Here is a 17777-nt window from a genome sequence, read left to right on the forward strand (position 1 = left end):
GTCATACAATTAAGTACACCAGTAAAATTCTGCTTTCCAGTGATTTTCAGAGCATCGTGTTGGAACATACAGGACCATATAGGGTGACCTCAGAAGAAGGGATGCAATTTAATTTCAGATGCAGTCATCTCTGATCTCAATTACCATGTTTGGGATCACAGAAGCTCTAAGTGGTTGAAAGAAAAAGGCTGCATTGGTTCTTCCATTCTGCAGTATAAGAATGCCCAAAAGAGACATATTTTTTAGGAGGCTTTCATTGAATATGTGGAGGTGATTGTAATTTTTTTAAGGTATAGCACACAGCCCAATTTTGTTGATCTGTCACAGAACCAGCAAATCACCTTCCTGAGATCATGGCAGACCTCTGACAAATGCAATCTGGTGATGACAAAGCATGATCCTGCCATACCTTCTTAGAACTATTTTTTTGCCCGATCCTGTTCTTTGAAGTGGTAGAATTACCTCTCCCTAGACTCCCTTAACTGCTACGAGATCCGACTTTAACAGGTACCGTACTTTGTAAAATTGTAATGAGCTTAGAGAAAATGAAACAAAGTCTGTTGAGTCTGGGCCATGCTGATACAGCACCATAAGGCCTTCCCAGCGAAGGCACTCTATTTTATTGGAATCACAATATAAAATACAAGAAGAAAATACTTTTCCAGGAACTGCCTGCCATTCTAGTCCAAGGAATTTATCTCCATCACACCTTTTCTCTTTGGGAAATGCAATTTTATAACACTCTCCCAAGTTCACAAATACTAGCTTATTCACTAACTGCAGTGAACACCCTACTATCATCTAAAAAACTCTTTACCACTTTGGAGATACAGCATGGTAAAGACAATGCTACTTCCTTCCTTCATCCCCTTCTTCCTTCTTTCCTTCTCTCTGTTTTTACTTTTTCACTTTCTTCAAAATATTTCAGATCAACCACATAGTCAAGGCAGTTTTTAAAAAGCCTGTGGTGGGTTGTGTATGAGGGACTGTAAAATATTTGAGAACGGCAAAGGAATGAGAGCAAATGTCAAGCCATTACATGCATAAGAAACTCTTCATTCTTATGTAACTGACTGTGTCTTGTTTGCAACTCTATTGTGTTGCAGACAGAATGAGATAAAATAGTTTAAAGCCCTGTCTTCATTTAAGGATGCTTGGCTAATAGAATCTAAAGACATTTCTTGGACTTACAAGCTGCTTATTACATCCAAAAACTGGCTATGCAAGGAGGCTGTTACAGTCATGGAATATGGCTTAAATACTCTCTTAAAATCTGTCTTTACTCCCCTTTCCACACTGACATTATATTCACAACCTACACTCTTGAACCTGCTGCTGTTCTACATGAACATAAATCAGGATCTACATGAGAATGACCTCTTGATAAATTAAGTTGCTAAATTGGTAGTAGATTTGAATTGCAACAGTGAGAAGTCACGGCAAAAAAGTACATCGGAATGAACTTTAGCTGTTCTTTTAAGAATTCAGAGAACTGAGGATGAATATTCCCTAACTCAAGGCAAAGCAATAAAGAAACAAATTAGCAAGCACAACAGCCAGGGGAACAATAAATATGTCCAGTAAGTCAGACACAGTGCATATGTGGCTGATAATTTAATACCATGAAAGGGGATTACAAACTGCATTGGTGCAGTGAAACTCAAAGTTCCCAAGAGATTTAGTGCAGGCAACACAAGGTAGCTTTAACAGTTGACAAAAGATAACAAAGAGAAAGCACAAATAGCGTCACAGATTTCAGAATACCGGAAGACATAAAGCGGTATGGAATCTAACCACGGGCACATGGCATTGCTGTTAGCGTTGCTTAATCTCTACCCTTTCCAGCAGTAGTCTGCTTGGCAGATAGGAAAAAAAATATTACGGACGGCTATCTAAAAAAATAAATAAATAAATAAGAAAAAGCTTTAAAGTAAGCTTTGACAATTTGAAAAAAATCAATTCATGTGTCTAGATTCATACTTTAAAGAAATATAAATCCCTAACCTAATCTACTACAAAGTAGGATAAGAGATAAATCAGGTGTTTTTGATAGTCTCCTGAACTACTTGAAAGCTGATCTCTGTTGAAGAGTTAGATTATTATTGAGATGTGAATCTCACACATATTAATATTTTATACTTCTAGGAGTAACATCTCAGGCTAGGTCTGACACAAATGGCCGAGAAATAAAAACATAAGACTTCCTAACAATTATTTGCCACTGCTTACTTGGTTTCATTAACTTCTTCTGCCGTTTTAGTATAAAACTTACAGAGCTGACAGTCTTCCATGCTATCATGGAAAAAAAAAATTAAAACTGGAAACAACTGAAACTAATTTAGTAAATTAAGCAACAGCTGCAAATAAACACAATAGTGACATTTATCACAGATAATAACGATATGATAAATATTTACCAAATAATGTTCAAAAAAAAAAGATTGTTCAAGAAAGGAGTCATACATACATTTTCCACCAGCAGTTCCCATCATAGCGAGTGAATTTTCTTAAATGTTTCAAATGATAATTTTCTAAATTCCAAAAGGTTCGCTTAAACACCTAATCTTTGTCAATGAAAACAAACAAGAAAACCAACCTCCCAGACTTTTAACACATTGGCAATAAAGCTTTGTAAGAACAAAGTTATTTAAATGGCATTATCTGCTATTTGTCTTATTCTATATTGCCATTTTTTCCCCACTGAGTGCTAATAAGTGCTTGCTATTGAAGAGGTTTACATTTAACATCTGTCACTTGTATCCAGAAGTAGCACCTACAGGGAACTGTCAAATAGATTGTTATTCTCCTCTGTAGCGCCAGCAAATCTGTCTCACATCATTTACATACAGATAGTTATAGGCATTCATCATTTCATTATGCTGACTGCCTCACTATTCTAATGTATAATGTCTCTTTAATGAGCCTCAAAAAATACAATATTCCTTGATTTATGACTGCTTAACTGAAAAATTATACAGATTGACAAAAACTCATCATAAAGCATTTTTTTGTGTTCCCACTACCTTGCACTTTAAATTTAACAATGACTCTGAAGTTAATCTCATGATTTGTTTCTTTGACAAAAGAAATGATCAAATTTTAACTCACCAGACTTCACAGTCACTGCTATTTTAATATGTATACTTTCAGTTCAATGAGAGAACAGAACAGAAGTTGACAAATTAAAATCGATCACTTTTTGTAAAGAAATAAATGTATTGAACAATCTGTTTCAATATTATTATACGTCAGTTACTGTAAGCTTCCTAACTTATCATGTGGAATACCGCTGTACCAGTCATGCACAAGTGACTCATAAATGAGCCAATTTACATGTTCAAGTAAATTGAACTATGCTTTATTGTGTGAACTTCAATTATTTCATACGCACAAATGGTTACTACTGAAAAACAGCTTTGCCATTAAAAAATACCACATGCCAAAGAATTATAAACGTACCTAGGACAACAAACAGAAAGTTCAGAACAAAGGAGGCAAACACTTGATTCACTTGGCTGCACTCAGAGATTTTATGGAGTTCAGTTCCTCCCTCTGCAACTCCACATACCTATAAAGAGCATCAGCATTCATCCAGGGTCATCAGCTTTTGACTATCCAAGCTGAAAAGGTTTGCAAACAGTGCTTAGCAGAACACTGACACTAGCCATTAGAATCAAGAATTTTCACTAAGCATGAAACTTTGTTTCTGACAAATCTACAACTGGTGTTTGAATGCTTTTAGTATGTAAAAAAAGTGTTAAGATGTCTGACATCTTTCCCATAATAGCGACACCTGTAACATTTTACTCTCCTCTGTATTCTCCACTATCTAATATAGTTTGAATAATCAAACTGTATTATCATACAGTTGAACACTGTAGACATTCAGTCAGTATGTGATTGTCTCTCTCCTCCACTCAGCCATTCATTTCCATGAAAGTTGTAGAAACATACTACTGAGACCTTTCCCTCTCTTTCCAAATCTACCCTCTTCAAGAAGGTTCAAATAAAATGAGTGAAGATATAAACAAATGAACATTGATATAACCTTACACTGCCTGATCTCCTAAGCATAGCTTCCTATTTCCAAATCATGAAGCCAGGCTGAAAAACCTATCCATCCGATGTAGTAAAAATGCGGAGTTAAAGCAACAGATGGCAAACTACAATCCCTAGATTCCTCTGAAAAGTCAACTTTAAGCAAAAAATAATACAAAATGACTTACAGTACTACTGCATATTTAAGAGACTTTTTCAGTAGATGCAGGTATTTTATGACAAAAAATAAAGTGCAGAAATTACACTGATCTATTTGACCCTGTGTCAAATGCCCAATACAGTAAGAATTCTTATTTCTTTTAAATACCCCTTTCAGTTACTTTGCACTGAATATTCCAGTTAACATCAATGTCTGAATTTCAATGATTTCAAGAAGTTAAACTTCTAAAAAATATAGGTATATTATCCCCCAATCAATGCATTATATTTTTATCATCCAGGAGAATTTGCAAGTCTACATATTTCAACTATATAAAAATGATAGTCTATCAAATAAACCAGTACAACATTCCCTTACATTCTTATTAGTTAATAAATCACAAAACTTCTATAGTGTTATTTTGTAGGCAAAATTTATAACTCTGAATCCAGAAAACTAGTATGCCAACTCAAACACCTTGCCTGAATACTTTGCAAATTCCAAGTACTTCAAAATACCCATTTGTTCCTATAACAATAATGAGGTTTATATGTCAGCTTGTACTGGTGTGATAAAGTTCAGTTTTAAAAATACTCAATAGTCACTTTACCAATCACAACAGATGCTCTGACTACCATTCTGACCATCTCAGAATTATCTTTCTGTGTTCCTTGATATAAATAATATGTTAGTACTGATGTTGCAAATCTCTGCTATTTAACAGTAATTATTTTAAATGTGGAAGAGATTATAATCGGTTGTTAATCTTAGCGAAACAGAGAGAAGGTCATAAGCAAGAAAGTAAATACTGATCCCCTTATAGGTCCTTCATGTCATAATTCTATTTCTTTTTATTCTTGCCTTGTGATTTCATTGATACATATCCCATATATAGTGCACAGAGTTACCACTTCTGAAAACTGGATAATACCATCTGACTCTTGATTTTCCTTTCTCAGTTTGAATTTCAAAAAAGACGGGGGAAACATCTGTCAGAAGATGTTTTAATCCTTCTCACTATTCTTTCAATATTTTGTGCACACGTCAATATATGGCAGTGCTTCTTAGGTTGAATATTGAATTAGCCATTTGCTGCATTGAGTACTGAATTACACAGGAACCCAACAAAATTTTATACAATGTGTTTCACACTGATAGAGTCTACTTACAGGAAGGTGTTGCTGTATGTGAATTCAACACTTCAGGTGTAGTCTGCACATGGGAAGAAAATCCAGAGTGTATTCTGATCCTGTCATTAATTTTTTGTTTTTCTGGAGATACACCTAGGAAATAACACGTACAGAATAAGTACAATCAAATACAGAATATACCATAAACCAAATCATTAGAAACAAACAAACAAACAAAGGATATGCTGAGCAATATTTTTTTGCAGTCCAGACTCTACTTTATCAATATGGAATTACCACATTATAGAAGACAAGAGTTTTAGCTTTGTCCTCATGTAATTCTGAGGTACCCAAATGATTCTAGAGTTCTTCAGTCTCATGGCTGGCAAGTAGATTTAAACAAGTGTTTTTGTTACACCTGAACAGCCATTTGGTGGTCTAAGAGCAGAAACATAATGAACACAGAGGGAAATGGCCCAGCCTTCCAAAACAGTGCAAACAGCTTTTCACTCAACATGAAGAACAACTGTAGTATACAGAATATGCAAAATAAATAGTTGTCTTTATTTTAACAGTAGAGTTGATTCATAATTCTCATTTGGTCTTTCAGCAGAAAGAGAAGAACCTTCTACTCCTTCTCCTGGTTCCTATTTATATCCTTGGCAGAATTCTAAAAAGATGACTTAAGAAGTAATAGGCATAAAGTGGGCATGTTTACATGTCCTAGCATTTCTTACAGGAAGCAGGGTTCAGCTGGACCTTGCTTCAGACCTAAACCAGTACTGACAAATGCCTGTCCAATCTCTCTTTAAATAGGTGTAGTCACTGCTCAAGGTTTCAAATCTGGAATATCCTCCAAATGAACAATCCAGTCCTGCAGTTAATCATTCTTAATTTTCAAAGACTTTTTCTCATCTCTTGCATCCAAGCTTTGCTGCAAATTAAACCCACTACTTCTTGTCATATCTAAACTGGAGACAGTGAACAGTTTATGCTGATCTCCTTGGCAACAATTTCATATATACCTACAGTCGTTTTGATTTCACAGGCTAAAGAAATATGTTTCTAAGTCTTTATTGTATACCATTAATAATCTGATGAATTATCAGTATGTACATACATTGTATTTTGGTGGGTTTTTTTGTTTGTTTGTCTTAAATGATAGACAACTTGAGTCTACAAGCTGTGCATGCTTACACATTAGGCTCCTCAAGATCCATGAATATAGGTTTAGCAGTTTCAGATAGTTTATCCCTTGTGCATCTGCTACAGATTATCAACCCTGTAAGTGGTAGGTAGAAATTAGTACGCTATGCCTCAGTTCGTGAAGGGTGATGGAGGCATGAAATGTTTTCAGATTTGCCAAAGGATGTCTGCCAGGCATTTTAACACCTCTTGAGCTCTGCTGCAGCTGATAGGAAAGACGGGCAAACACTTGCGTAAGGAAGCAAAAAGTCTGGAACTGGCTACACATGTAACAGGATGGCATGGCAAATACACTGTCCCCATATTATTTCCTAAAGATTTAGAGGTGATTCCTCATCCTGTATTCATGGAGTTAAGTATTCCTACTTAGTGTCTGTGCTTGTTCTTGCCAAACTACATGTCTATTATTTTCTGTTGTTTATGGAATTTATTGTAATTATTTTGAACTTGAATCCTGTCTTCTGACTGCAGCAAGAAAAGAGTCTATTCTGCTACATAAGGTACCAATAAAGTTATTGAATAGTCCAAGACCTAATTCTTACAGAATTCCACTTTTTTTTTTTTACTTTTTTTTTTTTTTTGTCCAGTTACTGGAAAAAGAGTGACTGTGAGTAAATGATGAACACTTTTTTTTTTTCCCCCAGTACTTGTACACTAACTTTAGACCTGTCTCATGTAGACCACAGGTTCCTAACTTGCGTAACAGAATGCTGTGTGAGATTATCAAAAATGCACTTTACTAAATCCGAGTTGTGTCAACTCTCTTCTATGCCTTACGGCTTGCTGCAATATTTTTGAGAGAGATAGGATGAGTCTGATTTGTTCCCTTAAAATCTCTGCTAGTTGTTCATGCTCACCATCTCTTACAGATGCTTAGAAAGAACAGTCTGATAATTTAAGGTCCCTCATGGAAATTCAGTTAATATGTACAATTCTTTGCATGCTTCTTCAGGACACTCTGTCAGCTACCTTCTGAGCTTTTGAAATTTCACCATCCTTAAGTTCTCAAATATGTTTTTACTATACACCTTGTAGATTTTTTTTATTTTTTTTTCAGGTGTGCATATCTTTTGGCTTCATAATTCATACAGGCAATTGTCTCTACAAAAAATCAAGACCTGAACAAAGACAATTCTTTGTTTCTCATTGATATAACCTTGCAGTTAGATGATTTGCCCTGATTATTCTAAAGTACTGCTCATCCTAAATTCCAATAGCAGGCTCTGAATTTTCTACTACTTTCTATACAGTATTTACCCCACACAGAGACTAATGGAACATGGAATAAGTTATTAATTGCTTATGTTTTATTTTTAAGATTTGATGCAACTGCACATGGATTTCTTCCATCATTTCCTCTGACCTTTTAGTTAAGACTTCTTCTGAGTAAAAATACGTTTAGTTCTTTAACTTGCAGTAATTTTCATGCACAGAATGGGTTTTCCTATTTTTTCAGGATGCCTAAAAAAGAAAATGCTATGGTGTTGTTGGCTTTTTTTGTTGTTGTTTGTTTTTGTTTTTTAATACACATGATTGGTAAAATGGATGCTCCTACTTTGGGAAATCTGCAACAGCTACTGGGCCAAGTTCTTTAAGTAGAGAGGTACAGTGTATTCATCAGATTTCTGGTAATCTCCTACTTAAACGTAAGAACACAGAAGGCAAAAACAGATGAATCTAAGGCCACTCAGATCAAGTGTCACATTTGCCCAGGTTCAGCTGTGCCACCTCACTGGGGAGATAACTCAGGCAGGTCTCAGTTAAACACATGTATGTGTGCATGTGTGTGCAAAGACCTCCCTGACAGCCTATCCCTCACTTGATCCACTTAAACTGAAATTCCTAGGATCACATTGTTTGGTGTTCCTTTACCCTGTCACAGGAATCAGTGGAGGACGTGCGACTGATCTGGCTAACTCTTGCAAGTTAATGAATTACAACGAATAAATGATTTTTTATGTCTTTGTCTTCTGCATTTCTTCTGCTACTTTGCCATTCCAGCTCAGTCTTGACCTTCTGTTTCCTTGTTCCTCTCCTACCAGCTGTATGTGCTTTCTTTAATATTAGGATGGAAATAAGGGGCTACAACTTTCCATAAACTTTAGTGTTTACTGTATACTTCTAGTGAGTGCAGGATTAAGAGCAAAAATATAGTTCACTGCGTAAGGGAAGTTTAACACAAGAAGAATGCTCTGAATTCCATTCCCCACCCCAGTCTTCTGGTTAAAGGAGGCCTTGGAATATTAGTCTTCTTGGCATATAAAAACAGTGAGAAATACCAGCTATCCCTAGCAAGAAGACTACATTAACATCTGTATCTCATCGTAAGCACTAGATTATTTTTTTTCTTAAGACTTTCTCTGCCATCTCTACTCTGTTACACCCCACCCTTAACATATAAAATGACCCTAAGAAAAATAGTTCAGCCCTGTAATGCCATGATAATAGCATCCCAGATAAGGTAGATCTATCAAAACAGCGTCAGAAAATTATCTGCTCATTCTGGTCTCCCTTTTTGCTTTATTCTTCTTATCTTCCAGCAGCACATCACTGGGCTTCTACCCAACATCCCTCACAAAGCTCACAGTTAAACTAATAAATAAAGAAGAACGTAAAAAAAAAAAAAAAAAAAAAAAAGAAAGAAAGAAAGAAAGGAAGAAAGAAAGAACCTCTTCCCTTTCCAAATGTGGGCTTTGTTAACCTCTCCTTTATTTCTCTTTCCAAAGCAAAATGTTAACCTGCCTGAAACCCTTTACTATTTCCTAAAACCTTTCCAGTGAGGACTCACCTCTCTCCCTTCTTTCCACACATGCTGCATTTTTCTCCCTCAGCCAAGCTCCTCTTCATGCAGGCAGTGGCAGCAGGCCCCACATGGCCTCTCGTAAACCTCTCCCCTCTATGCACAATTTATGCCTTAGCACAGGCTGCACCTCTAACCTAGGCAGTTTATGACTGGAAACTTCTTTAAGAGATGAAGGGAAAGAGGTCCAGGGCCTACAAAGTATTTCTGAAAACGTCCCTGCTTCTTAAGAGAGTGCTAAACCCCGGCAAGAAAAAACAAGGTGCACAAACAGCTCTGCCAGCACTCACAGGGTGACAAATAATCCCGTGGGCAAAGCAGCTGGGCCGAAACCCCCTCACAGGGCTCACACGGTCACCACATGCTTCTCCTGCTCCGCCATTAGCTGGCAGCCGCCATGTGCCGACAGGGTCACCCAGCGCTGCTCCCGCTGCCCCCCATGCTTTTGGTGGGCTCCTGGCCCCAAGAGAGGAGACGTGGCCAGGCCTGGCTGTCACTGGGGCTGCCTGTCACCGCTGCTGAGGGAGTGCAGCCGGGCTGTAGGCGTGGCGGCCCAGCACTGCACCACTGCCATCCCACCTGCAGAGCACTCTGAGGAGAAGGCGGGGAGGCTGTGTGGGGCAGGGGGCCTAGTGGCAAGTGGTAAGCAAAAAAGCTGAGGTACTCCAGGCTTTTTTTTCCCCTCTCTTTTCACTGGTAAGGCTTGACCTGAGTCCCTGAGCTGCCTATGGGAGTCTGCAGGCCTGAAGCAGTACCCACAGGAGAGGAAGCTGGCAGCTGTTACTGCAGGGCTGCTATGGTCTTTGAAAAGCCGTGGCCATCAGGGCAGGGTCCTGATGACTTGCGGAGGCAGCCATCACACCCATCCTCAAGACAAGCAAGAAGCAGAACCCAGAGAACTACAGGCCAGTCAGCTTCAACTCAGTCCTTGCAAAGATCCAGATCTTGGGATTTTCTTCTTGAGAAGCCATTTCTTATCCAAGCAGCAAGCATGGGCAGATTGTGCCTGACCAACTGCATTGCTCTCTGTGATGAGGTGACAGGCACTGAGGACACGGGGAAGACAGTAGGTGCTCTTATCTACCTTTGCGATAGTCTTATCTACCTTAGAGATACTCTCCTTATCACCAAACTGGTGAGAAATGGGCTGGACAAGTGGACGAAAAGCTGGATGGAAAATTAGCTGGACTGCCAGGCTCACAGAGTTATTACCAGTGGTGCACAGCCTGGCTGGCAGCCAGTCCTTTAATGCCATCATTATCAGCCTGGATGACAGAGAGAGCTCTTATCCAGTTTGCAGGTGACACCAAACTGGAGGAGCAGTCAGCACACTGGATGGCAGGGCTGCTATTTAGAGGAACCTGAGCAGGCCAGAGGCTGACCTCATGGAGCGCAACAAGAGCAAGCGCAAGGTCTTACATCGGGGATGGAAACCCCACATGCAACAATAGGGAACAGGCTGGGGGACAACTGTCCCCCAGCTGCTTGATGGGGGCAAGCAGCTCTGCAGAGAAGGCACTGGGGCTCCCAGTGAATGAGTTGAACGTGAGACAGCAGTCATGCTGGTGAAGTGTAGGCCAACTCCATCCTGGTCTATATTACTAAGAGTATGGGCAGCCAGAAAAATGATTCTTCCCCTTGACTTGTCACTTATAAAACAGCACCTAGAGTACTAGGTCCTGTTCTGGACTCCCTAGTACATGAAGAATATTGGTGTACTACCGAGTGACTCCAGAAGAAGACCAAGAGGATGACTGGGGGCCTGGAAAGCACAGTGTATAAGGAGAGACTGAGAGAACAGGGTCTGTTCAGCAGAAAGCTGAGGGAAGACCTTATTGCTTATGTACAACTACTTGGTTGGAAGACACAGAGAAGATGGTGCACAGGGATACCTATCACGGTGCACAGTGATAAGACAAGAGGTAACAGTCACAAATGAAAACATGAGACATTCCAGTTAGATATTGGGGCTGGGGAAGGGAGTGGAATTACCATGACTGTGGTTAAATACTGGAACAGGTTGCCCTGAGAGCTGTGCAGTCTCCATTGTGGGGATGTTGAAAACTCAACAGAACGAAACCCTTCACACCCTCACATTATACCTATTTTGGGCAGGACATTGGACTAGATAGCCTCTGGAAGTCCTTTTCAACCTGAATTATAATTCTATGGTGAAACCTAAAATTCTACTAAGTGTCTTTTTAGAGTATTTTTGAAAAATTGAAATGAAAAGGAAATGACATAGCACTATGCCTTTTGCATATGAATATTTATCACTTATTTAAAATACATGTAAAGCTAAATTCCTTTTCAAATAGATACTGTTATCTGTAGTAGGCACAGTCAGGGAATGGATGACTGGTGTTTTGGAAAAAGTGGATGCAAAGTATAAAAAAATTTGTGTCATTTTTAAGTTGCTATATATTGCCTAGCACAATGCTAAAAAAAATGCTTAGATTTCTTAGAAATACCTGTGTTGATGGCTTCTCACGTTTGTTTCAATTATTTTCCATGCAGATAATTAAGATAAGCCTCAGATGTATTTGGTTTGGATATATCATCTACAGCGTAAGTAATACATTTTCACATTTTTATATAATGAGATGGTCATATTTATTGTTGCTAGCATTTTTTGCCTTTTAATATATGGAAAACATTACATCATTTTTTACAAGTATAAATACAGCTCTCTTGTATAGCGTATACTGTAGAAAACGTGGCCTCTGTAGAAAAATGATGTCCAATTACTATCTTAAAAATATGAAACTCATTCCCAATAAAATCTGAGAAAATAAATGTGAAGAAGCATGAAACTGAAAAAAAAAGGTACTCTTAACATGAAAAGTAGCGTCTATCATTGCTGTTTGAAAATATCAAACTACTTTATTTGTGAAGAATATAACCGTCTTTATTGCTGCATAACTGAAAGTCACGTTTTCTGAAAATGTCTTTGATAGTAGGAAGGTTTTAAATACTGACTTTGAAATTGGTAGGAGGAAGAGAGTAAGTGATATTTGTGAGATTTGATATTTAAATTATTGTTATATGTTGTCTTTGGAAGCCCATGTATATCACACTTAGATACCATAAAAATATTATATACATAATTCTGTAAAAACTGTGTAAGAAGCCATAAAGAGTTCATGATGCAATTCGTGCTCTCTATGAATAGAGAGGTACAGCAATCACAATTTAATCAATATCTTGTTGTAAGCATAATATGAGAAAAGAACATAGTAAAAAGACTTGCCACCCAGCACCCAGAGAAATTTGAACAATGCTTATTTGTAAACACTGTAAACACTTAAAGCTTAACAAAGCTAAAAATGTTTCCCTATATTTTTTTTTAATGAAAAAAAATAAAAAAAAAAAGGAAGAAAGTTTCTAGCCACTGCTTTCCCTTGTAGCTTGTAGCTTTCTTACAAAATATAGGTGTTACTGGATAGACCCAAAATAGTACTCTGGAGAGTGTATTTCACATATGGTATTCTGAGCTGTCTTTTAGCTATTAAACCTACAAGATGTATTAAAATTAAATTAATTTTTATTTTTAAAAAGTTAAGTTCTTGGTTACTGGAAGTTGCAAAGAAGAACAAAAATAGAAAACAGCAGTTTTAAACATGCTTGAATCTAATAGCACCTTTAAATTATGAAATAAGGCTTTGCTTTAATTTTACTTTAAAAATTGTTCTGATTTTTACCATGGCTAGCCTTTAATGTTCAAGGAAGTTCAAGGTACTCTGGCAGAAGGAGAAACTATCCCTTAAAATATAGGAAAAAGTAAGCGCTGCAAATGACGATAGCACAGGAACTACAGTTGAGGTACACATGTGTATAGGAACTGGTTAAATGTGTAGCTTTCATGTTTTAATGTTCATTACATTGTTTCGACTGAATGCCATTTATACTTACAATATACTTACTATAACATAACTGAACTATGCAACCACTTTAACACAGTAATACTGCATTTCACTAACTTTTCCTTTCCTCTAAAGATTTTTGGGTGAATTAATAATATCCAAAATACTAAGTGTAAACATCCTGATCTCACTAGAACTACAGTTATTTCACCTTTACTACCCAAGACCTTTACATAGCAGCAACAGTACATCATGATTTAGTCTGCTGTGAGTGGCAGACCACTATTTCTACTTTGACGGGATGTCACTGTAGTAGGTATGCTGACTTTTTAATGCCTCTAGACAGTCTCTTATGGCCTTCACTAACTCAAAAAATTAAATTTAATTGTCTTCTTGCAAAAATACTGATGACAAAATGTAATCTTATTATTACAGAGAAAATGCCTAATAGTAGCTTGTTTAGTAAAACATTTTTCTTCAGTGATTTAATTTATAAAGTTTCATCTTGCATGAATTATATTCAGTGCTTCAAAGCATAGTAACCTTTCAGTATTTCAATGGTCCTCTTTTCATGTACTGTATAAACCCTCAGAAGTGACATATCGTCAAACTGTCAAGAATCTACTTGATACATGTCAAAGCCTTGCTTTTCAGAACTAGTGAACCCAGACACCTGAGCAGTAAAAAAAACATAGCAAATTTTTACTCTGTACCTTTACTATAATGTAGCCATGTATGACTACCTCAGCAAAGTAGTAATAGCTCTTGGCAAACAGCATTCATCCGGGCTGAGAAGCTGTCAGCAGCAATATGGTGGATGTCAATTAGAATAAAGTATGAGATGCAAACACATTTGCCAATTACATGCATTAGACCTCATAATGACTGATGTCACAAATGTAGTTTGGTGATAAATTATTTTAAGGACAGTAATTATATTTTTCCATCAATTGAATGTACCCATTTTGAAGTTACAAAATGAGATCTACAGGAAAAGTCTTCCTTTAGACAACAGAACCAACAGGAATGTCAGGGGGTGGGGTTGTTTGCTTATTGTTTTGTTTGTTTCTCCCAGCTAGACACAGCCTGGGCTTCCGGGGAAAAAAAAATGCTCAATTCTTTTGATTATATGCTATTTATTTGTAAGGAAAACAAATGTATGTGGCATCTTTATAAAGCAAACACAGATTAATTTAAAAGACAGTTTTGAAATGTGTTGAAGAGACTATGGCAATTTAGATTGGAGAATAAATAAGTATTCTAAAATAGGAACTACCAAAAGAAGCACATGAATCCAAATAAGGAAAACATGAACCGGAACACTTAAGATGTGGAAGACGGCATCCAAAAATGACGAAGAAGAAAGGAGAATAGTGACAGAGACATGAGCAGGTGCTTACAAAGCTACTTAGCAGTATTTAGCATTGGAAATTTTTGGACTGACTATTTTCCTGAATGTTCAAGATTGCTCTCAGTGCTAGCTGACACTATACTGATCTTTTATTAAAAAATGTGAGATTTTATGGTCCAGTTCATTAAAACAAAGTGGAATGGTAGAGAATGGTAGAAGAACTATTGGAGGGCAAAATCCAGGTACATCTTGTTTAACCTTGGAAGGGGTAGCAACTACATCCTATCTTTCCCTCTTCCAAGAGGTAACCTTGGAAGAGGGAAAGATAGGACATAGTTGAGTTAGCAGTCTTCCATTATTTGAATAATATATCAATAGGTGGGTCTATAGCCATCTGAATATAAAATCCTTTGTCCCAACTTTATTTAAAATTCAGCATTGATTCATTCAATCACATTTTATCATTCACAACATGAACTTTATGTGAACTGTTTCCTACTGACACGTCTATTCTGCTTCAAAGAATCAGTCAATAATAATCTAACATATTCTTCCAATTATTGGTACATTTCTCCATTGATAACACCTTTTTTTTTTTATTAATATCTGAAATAAATTTATTAAAACACAAAAGACATTGTTTTGGTCAAGTGCCAGAACAGATACTCTGCTGTGTTTGTATTTAAATAACCTCCTGAAACTCCCTTGCTTAAACTGAATCCAGAGAAAAAAGCAAAGAGATTGTATGTGATGTTCTGTTCCTGAGAGATAAATAACATTATTCCATATGGACATATCAACATGGATGATTTTGGGGAACCAGACCAGTGTTTTGGTGGGTTTTAGATGACTGCTCATTCTAGGTATTTATCTTAATGTTAATGCTCAATGTACATTTGTAAAGGCTTTGGCAAAACATGATTGAAATGCACTAAACTAAAATCTGTCATTGTGACAAGTAAAAAGGATAATAGTGAGAATGGGAAGGAGACAGCTATTATTTTCCCCCAAAATCTGGAATTCTATTGGTGAAAGTAACAGATTCATTGTGCTCAGAGCTGTGCTGTGATGAGAGGAAAAGGAGATCAGATGATGAAAATCTAAACAATCCTGATTAGGAAATATTATGGTGAGAAGAGGAAAGGAGAAGTCAAGCTGATTAATGGAATGTGGATGTGTCTGCACATGCATTGGAGCCTGTGCTTTGAACATCCACGCTATCTCCAGAACTAGAAAAAACACTTGTGTCAGGTGCTCTGCTTACGCTAATAAAACCTTTTGAGGCTAAATTGCATTATACGGCCAAACTGATATATCAGTGCAGCACTCTACCTTATCACAGCTTCTTGTAATCACATAGGGCATTACTAACTCATGGCCATTTGACTCTTCTTCTGTCATGTGCTTTAATATATCCCATAGACTCCAGAATCACATATACGACACTATGTGGGTGAGGAAATCCATTTTAGCACTCTTAAAACTCCTTTATCATTCTTTTTCAAAATGCCATTAAGATATAGTCTGCTGGTAGCTATAAAAATGAGAAATCTGAAAATGACTGTATGCGCTATGTCTTGAAGCTATACTGAAATTCATTAAAGTTATCCAATAAAGTATAGAGTTGATCATTAGTTGCAGGTGTGATATATTAGTGCAGTGCTTTGTCATCACGACTCTTTGTTCTTTTTATAATCTATCCCTATGAAGTTTTTAAACTAGCTACAAAATTAGTTGTCTCAGTGACAGAAGGTAGGTTCTTCTTTAAGAACTGGGAATTTTGTCCTTTCAAGTGTACTTGCCTGATCAGGATTATGCAGGGAACATATGTACATTGGGCTATGTTTAGCTGCAAGGAAAGTATGAGTCAGCACAATCACTCTAAAATTAAAAATAAACATATTTTGGCAATTAGTGCTTAGACTATGAGAAAACCTGTATCTTCACCAGGCATTACATTCTTCACTAAAATGTTCTCGTTTGTTAACTCATAAGACCACGCACATTTTTTGTGTTAGTTCCCTGACTTTACATTAATCTTAGGAAGAACACATGCATATAAATACTGTAAAGAAAATACAAATCACATTAAAATCAAATTTATCTGCAGATAACACTTTCTAAAATACTTTAGAAAGCATATTTCTGGTTTTTTTGTTTTTGTTTTTTACTGACTGAGAAATAGGTGTATTCATGTTAAATTAATTCTACATTAGCGAATTGGCTTGTATACAGGAAGTCTGTAAGAACACGAATCACTTCAGCAGAAACTATGTTCAAAGTATTCACTTTTTGAAGGCCAGCTAAAACTAAATGCTTTCATAAAAAATAAAAGATTCAGTCTTAGTACAAGAAAATTCAACCTTCATTCCCAGAAGTAAAAGATATAGTCCAATAGGGCTAAATAGGCAAACTATATTTATTAACATGGATCTTAAGCACCCTAGATATTAACATAGAATCATAGAACCATAAAATGGTTTGGGTTGGAAGGGACCTTAAAGCCCACCCAGTTCCACCCCCCTGCCATGGGCAGGGACACCTCCCTCCAGACCAGGTTTCCCAAAGCCCCATCCAGCCCGGCCTTGAGCACCTCCAGGGATGGGGCATCCACAGCTTCTCTGAGCAACCTGTGCCAGTGCCTCCCCACCCTCTGAGTGAAAAAATTGTTCCTAAAATCTAATCTAAACCTACCCTCTTTTAGTTTAAAGCCGCTCCCCCTTGTCCTAACACTACAACCCCTGGCAAAGAATCTCTTCTCATCCTTCGTGTATGGTCCTTTTAAGTATTGGAAGCCCACAATAAGGTCTTCCCAGAGCTGCTTCTTCTCTAGGATAAACAACCCCCACTCTCTCAGCCTTTCTTCATAGGAGAGGTGCTCCAGCCTTCTGATCATCTTCATGTCCCTCCTTTGAAGCCACTCTTAACAGGTCCATGTCTCTCTTGTGCTGGGGTCCCCAGAGCTGGCTGCAATACCCCAGCTGGAGTCTCATCCTTCAGGTAGAGCAGAGCAAGAAAATCACCTTCCTCAATCTGCTTGCCACACTTTTCATACAATTGGTTTTCCAGGCTGCAAGTGCACATTGCCAGCTCACGCTCATTTTTTCACCTGCCAGTACATCCAAGTCCTTCTCCCCAGGGCTGCTATCAATCCATTCCTCACCCAGTCTGTATTGATGTTCTGGATTGCTGTGACCCAGGTACAGGACCTTGCACTTGGCCTGCATGA

The 17777-nt window shown here is 37.4% G+C and overlaps 1 protein-coding gene across 5 annotated transcripts in view; it reads right to left on the minus strand.

The window, feature by feature from the left end:
- Positions 1–17777, minus strand: part of LOC310899262 (teneurin-3-like) — a 1088357-nt gene that overhangs the window by 1048552 nt on the left and 22028 nt on the right. For all 5 annotated transcript variants that reach the window (XR_014584113.1, XR_014584114.1, XM_083835486.1 and 2 more), the window contains exon 3: positions 5368–5481. The gene's annotated coding sequence lies outside the window, so the exon portion shown is untranslated. The remainder of the gene's footprint in view (positions 1–5367; positions 5482–17777) is intronic.

Source organism: Anser anser (assembly GCF_964211835.1).
Source record: "Anser anser genome assembly, chromosome: 4".
Lineage (NCBI taxonomy): Eukaryota > Metazoa > Chordata > Aves > Anseriformes > Anatidae > Anser > Anser anser.